The sequence below is a fragment of the Triticum aestivum genome, chromosome 2B (assembly GCF_018294505.1).
Source record: "Triticum aestivum cultivar Chinese Spring chromosome 2B, IWGSC CS RefSeq v2.1, whole genome shotgun sequence".
Taxonomy (NCBI): Eukaryota; Viridiplantae; Streptophyta; class Magnoliopsida; order Poales; family Poaceae; genus Triticum; species Triticum aestivum.
Window position 1 is genome coordinate 10,481,435 of NC_057798.1, and position 6,706 is coordinate 10,488,140.

The 6,706-nt window shown below is 42.8% G+C and overlaps 1 pseudogene; it reads left to right on the forward strand.

Annotated features, from left to right (window-relative positions):
- Nucleotides 1–2,864, forward strand: part of LOC123039914 (cytochrome P450 85A1-like) — a 12,344-nt pseudogene extending 9,480 nt beyond the window's left edge.
- The last annotated feature ends 3,842 nt before the right edge of the window (nt 2,865–6,706 follow it).

Sequence of the window (6,706 nt, forward strand, 5' to 3'; positions counted from 1 at the left end):
AGCTACTCAGAAATGAGCATAGATGCGCTTATAGAGGAAATTCAAATTAAATTCATACTCCCTCCGTTCCAAAATATAGCGCGTCCTCGGTTTCCGTGCTTCAACTTTGACCATTAGTTTAATCAACAAGACCGACTGCGGCGGGCGAAAAAATTATACCAATGAATTCGTATTCAAAAAAAGTTTTTAATTATATAATTTTTGATCCCGCCGCAGTCGGTCTCGTGGGTTAAATTTATGGTCAAAGTTGAACCTCAAAAAGCGTGGGCGCGCTATATTTTGGAACGGAGGGAGTAACAAATTTCAAGAGAAATTCGTATGAATTTAGCCTAAATTCCCTATATAAGGGCATCTATTTTCATTTTCAGAGGAGCTCAATAAGGCAGAGAGGGAGGGGTTTATAAACCGGTCTGATTCCCCTCCGGTTGGCGAGGTGGGACTAAACTTTGGCCGCAACGAGGACCAACCCTTTAGTCCCGGTTGGTGGAATGGACCGGGACTAATGGTCGTCCTTTGGTCCCGGTTCAGGCCACCAACCGGGACCAATGGTGGTGGGCCAGGAGCGAGGGCCATTGGTCCCGGTTCGTCCCACCAACCGGGACCAATAGGTCCAGACGAACCGGGACCAATGGCCCACGTGGCCCGGCCGGCCCCAGGGGCTCACGAACCGGGTCCAATGCCCCCATTGGTCCCGGTTCTGGATTGAACCGGGACTAATGGGCTGGACCGGCCTGGACCATTGGCCCCTTTTCTACTAGTGTGCGCTCCCACCTCGATGGATGGTCCGGCTCCGTCGTCGATATCCAGGCAAAGACCAAGGATGTCAGTCCAGTGGCGTACCTAGGGGTGTGCCATGTGTGCCATGGCACACCCAGAATTTCAAAAAATGTTTTTTACCATGTAATAATTAGCTAATTTTTAAGGCCCATCTAAACCAACAAAAATAGAATTCAAATATTTTGAACCGTGCACACCCTCCATTTTATTTTTAGGTCCGCCACTGGGTCAGTCAGTAGTCACCAAGGGCGTGTTTGGTTTCTTGTATTGCATCTGGCTCGCACCCATCATGCAAATACTGGACGTTTGGTACCCTGCATGCCTAACTGGGCCAGGCCCGATGGATGCAGAAAACGCCTCGCAGCCAGGCTGAGCGGAAACGCAGGACCTCAGAACTATGGGTAACCGACCTCAGAACTATCACATTTTTTTGATATATCACATTTAGGGACACATCAAAAATTGGTACACACTCAAAGTTGTAACTCACTAAAGGGGGGAATCCAAAGTGGTTGTTGCAAGTTTTATACTACTATCTCCTTGCTAAAAACAGAGTAACACATTTCGGGACACCGTCATTCCCATTTGCCGCTTTTGTGGTCGTTGCAGAGTTTCCTAGAAGCATCTCCTTGCATGGGCATGGCAATAATATATCACAAAATCGTATCTGCTTATATGGTTGCTGACTGGCTTTCCCTTTTAGATGACCTCGCTATCTATGCTCAGGCAAATCGCCGGCATCACCGCGGGCCCGCTCTCTGATGCCCTCAATACAGAGCTCTACACCCTTGGGCTCGGCACCATCTCCTTGCCCATCAACCTTCCAGGGACCAGGTATTACAGGGCTTGCAGGCGAGGAAGAAGTTCGTGTCCATGCTAGAGAAGATGATCGCGGAGCGGAGGTCCTCTATTCAAGCTCACGGTGACATGTTGGAGGCTCTATTGAGAAGTGGCGATGATGGGACCAGGGAAAAGCTCAGTGATGAGCAGATCATTGACTTGATCAGCACCATTATTTACGACGGGTATGAGACCATGTCGACGACCTGAATGATGGTTGTCAAGTACTTGTCCGACCATCCACAGGCTCTCCAAGAACTAAGGGTATGTACACATACTCTGAAAACAAATCAATATTGTTTTTGCGAGCAAAAAACAATTTTGATTTCAAAGAAAAGATCATGTGCTTCTAGAGTTTAGTGATTGTCTTTTCACTTCTGAATGTAGAGAGAGCATCTTGATATTAGGAAGGGAAAATCGCCGGAGGAGGCTATCAACTACGAGGATTTCAAGTCCATGGTCTTCACTCGAGCTGTATGTAGGAGATCAAACACACACAATAATGAAGCGAGAGCACGAACTTACTATTAGTATGATCATCATGTACCCATGGATACTTCTACCTTGCAGGTCATATTTGAGACGCTAAGATTAGCCACAGTCGTGAATGAGCTGCTGGCAAATTGTCCTGCCATTTCTGCATTTTCTATGTAAATATTAAGTATGTTCTAATGCGACTAGGGTTTCATTTACCCAAGATTCACCAATTGTTTTAGGGTATGTCATTCCAAAAGGCTGGAGAATCTATGTTTACACAAGGGAAATAAACTACGATTCGTTCATGTACCCTGACCCGATGTCCTTCAACCCATGGAGATGGCTGGTAAGCAAAAGAGCAGACAATTATGATTTTACTACCTACTCAAACCTACTCAAACATACCACCACAACATAGGAAGTTCTAATCTTGTGCTACCTACTAAAAATATACAGGAGAAGAACATGGAATCACACCCACACTTCATGTTGTTCGGGGGAGGCGGCCGGATGTGCCTCGGGAAGGAGATGGGCACGACTGAGATTGCAACTTTCCTACACTATTTTGTGACTCGATACAGGTATGTTCCTTTTCTTACTCCACACTCAGTTCCTAAGAGAACAACTTCAGCATTATTATTTACTAACAACAAATTTTTGTCACTCGATCTTGATGTTGCAGATGGGAGGAGGAAGGAAAGAACACCATATTGAAATTCCCCCGGGTGGAAGCTCCTAACGGGCTACATATCCGATTTCAAGATTACTGATCTTGCAACATACATTTTGCTTAGTTTAGATTGGTAGGACCCATACAGGGACGATGAGAGTGTGATTCTGCGCCGATGAACGGATTAGACCAGGCTTGTAAGAAATTGGGACTTCTCCAAGAGATCATTTTCATGTAATGAATACATGACTATCATTCAAATACAAGAACATGAATTGAAAAAGGAACCTTGCTCTAAATCACAGTAGGGGCGTGGGTGTGTTCCTGAATCATGTCTTCTTGTCTTGCGGAATCCCGATCGAAACGAATGGCACCACGCGTCAAGGTGAGCGTGTACCTGTTGCTCTTATCGGCATCAGGATAATCATCCGATGGGATCGGATTGGAAGCAACTGCGCCCGCCGGCACCACTGCTAGGGCCTCGTCTAAGCATCGCCGCTCTCTAGTCAGGAGAAACCAGTTCGTCTGGCAGTCCCCTGGAATCGATCGATCTGTATCATGGACCTGGCACCAGCGCTTTCGATCGGGGCATTGGCATTTGTACCTACTCATATGCGTATAATCATGAACTTTAATACATGTGACTATTTATATATATATTAGCACAGTTACCAATGATATTCCTTTATTATGAAATGTATTTCATAAATAATATTACCTATTGTGTGCTTAAAAAAATCTTATGTGCATCTTATATAAGATTGTTACTCATGTAATCTATCAGAATCTTGGAAACACAATTAGAAAACATTCTCAGATACTTATTATGTTTCACAGTTCATATATCCTTCATATTAATTGAGTAAGTGAAAATAGCTGGGAAATAACGAACACACTTATTCAACCAAGCAAAGATACAACAAATAAGTTAGAATTGAACAAACAATACAATCTTCTAGATTTGGTATTTGAAGAACGCCACAATTTGAAGAGATCCTTTGTTCAACAACATAGCAAAGAATCTTACATATAAGGAAATAGAGAGTGATTTTTCTACACCCACCCTCGATGCACCCACACAAGAAAACATACTGAAACATTTCAGAAAAATCTGAAACTTTGTGGAAATGATCATCAACAAATGTTAGAGAGGCTTGCAACCCCACAAAGTTCCAGATTTTTTCGAAATGTTTTCATATGTTTTCTTGTGTGGGTGGATGCACATGAACCACATGTACGGACATGTGTAAAATTCAAATTCAGATCATAGACTGCATATGCATGACATGGATTATGGTCTTATGTGACAATTTTACTTCCATGTATTATTACATACTACATGGATGTGTTCTGTATTGTTATTAAAGAAACAGGTCATGATGAGTGCTCTGTATTTTTCATCTGTATAAATTTCTCTTGGATGCTTGGTTATATTGGACACTATAAAGGGGTTCGGTCATTCCCATCATGAATTTCACACAGCCTGTAAAAAAATTGAATACTGGGTGATCCTTGGCGTTGTACAATTACATACTGATAGTCATAGGCATGGATTTTTTCCACCAGTTCAAAGCTGAGATATCTTTCCAACACTAAATACAAATGCACACCTGATGAAGCATCGTTCCTCGGCAGTGGCCATGTGTATTCCTTCTTGGCCACAACGTAGTTCAAATAATAGTTTCGTGTGCGCCATCACACATATATGTGGACCTGCATTAAAAGGGGCAGCGAGAAACTAATTAGACATTGGAAAGACACGGATTAGTAGTGCATAAGGCGTTGTATTGTAAACTAAAAGCTAGTAAGGTAATATTGCCTCCGTCCGAAAATACTTGTCATTAAAATGGATAAAAAAAGATGTATCTCGAACTAAAATACATCTAGATACATCTCTTTTTATCCATTTTGATGACAAGTATTTTCAAATGGAGGGAGTATATATGTACGGGCTTGAACGGCCTCAGCAAAACCGGCCCCTCACTAGTGAAGGTCAATGCATCTCCGATTCTCCATACGCTTTTCATCGTCTAACTAAAATCTAAAAGAAGAGTGCTAGATAACGTCATTTTTTAAAAAGAGGTTAAGAGCCCAGGCCTCTGCATCAATTGATGCATATGGTCATCTTTATTTATTATTCGGTATAGGTCTAACAAAAAAATACATCTAGCCACCCGAAGCCACCACTCACACCTATAAAACTTGATAATGTGGAGTGCTCTCACTCCTCATATCTAAAGTCAGTGTTGTCGTCGATCCATTCACATAATGTATTGGAACCCACAACTGGTGCAGCAGACCTAAAGCGTACACCACATGAACACGTTTGCCGTCATCATTATCGAACCGCTGACCCATCTTCAGGAGAGAGATCTGCATCATCCTTGACAGTACGTCCATTTGTCGACGCCACGACGGCGCCCAATGGTGCCACCGCCCCGCGCTTGTCTGTCCAGACACGAAGATTGTGGTAGATCTGTCATGCGTACCACCTGCCAACCAGGCATGACACAGCGTAGCACCTGTCGGCCAGGCATGACTTGACATCTCACCGAAAGCTCCGTGCAAGACGAATCCGCTCCACCTCCTGCCTCTGTCTTCCAGCTCTGCTTCACAAATGATGCTTCCAAGAGAGAAAACGACACCACAATACTGACATCGTCCGATCTGGAAGACCAGATCCTAGGGTTTCCCACGAAGCAGCATGAGTGGGTCGAAAGTAGGTACACACAGAACACCACCATCGCCTGCCATCCGCTCGGGTTTCACCGACAACTATGTCTTCCCGACTCGCAGCCGGAACTAGATGGCGGATCTCGAGATATGACCATCCATCCACATGCCGACCATCTCCGACGGAGGAGATAGCCACCACCGCCAGCGGCACCAGCCAAATCAGATCTAACCGGAGGCGCTGCCGACCAATCAACCATATCACTAGTAGAAAAGGGGGCGTTAGTCCCGATTTGTAAGGGTCGAACCGGGACTAAAGGGTCGTTACTAATGCCTCCCCCCTTTAGTCCCGGTTCAAACTGGAACCGGGACTAAAGGTCGCGACCACGTGGAGCTCCACCTTTAGTCCCGGTTGGTAACACCAACTGGGACTAAAGGAAATTTTAGGATTTTTTTTGAATTTTTTTATTTTCAAAATTTTGAATTATTTTAACCTCTAATCTCTGATCATCACCCCTCATCACTGCTCAATTTATCCTCTAATCTCTAATCATCCCTCATCATTCCTAATCATCTAACTTCCCGAACGGTCACCCATCCTCCCACTCCCCCAGCCTGAGCACGCTTAACTTCCGGGTTCTATTCTCCCTCGTTTCCAAGTCTGCACTTGTTGTTTTGCTGACGATAGTAAGATGTCAATCCTATTAACCCTCAGGAATTTTGCGTGAGCATGAAGTGACACATTTCACTGTTTGAGTTTGAAACTATTGTTTTCAAAAACAATAATTATTTAGTAACACTAATATTTCTTGAATAATTAGTTTGACCATTGTTTGACCATAGTTTGACCAGATTTGACCAAAATTCAAAATAACTGAAATAATTATTTAGTAACACTAATATTCTAGAATAATTAGTTTGACCATTGTTTGACCACAGTTTGAAATTTTTTCGATTTTTTCACTCTAGATCTTAAAAGCCCCGTAACTTTTTTTCTGTTAGGTTTTTGAGGATTCTGAAAATGTTTAACGGGGTTCCCCTTGTTAAATTTGGATGTAACTTTTCGAGTAGATGATTTTTCATATAAAAAACTTTTTCATCCGAGTCAGTATGCAAAAGTTATGCCCATTTTACTAAATTCTAGAGAGATTTTGCAAATAAAGTCGAAATTCATATTTGTAAATTTTCCCCACATATCACATGGGAAACTTATTTTATTTTATTTTTTTGACATTTTCATCATTTTCTTTTATTTTTTTTTAAAACTGA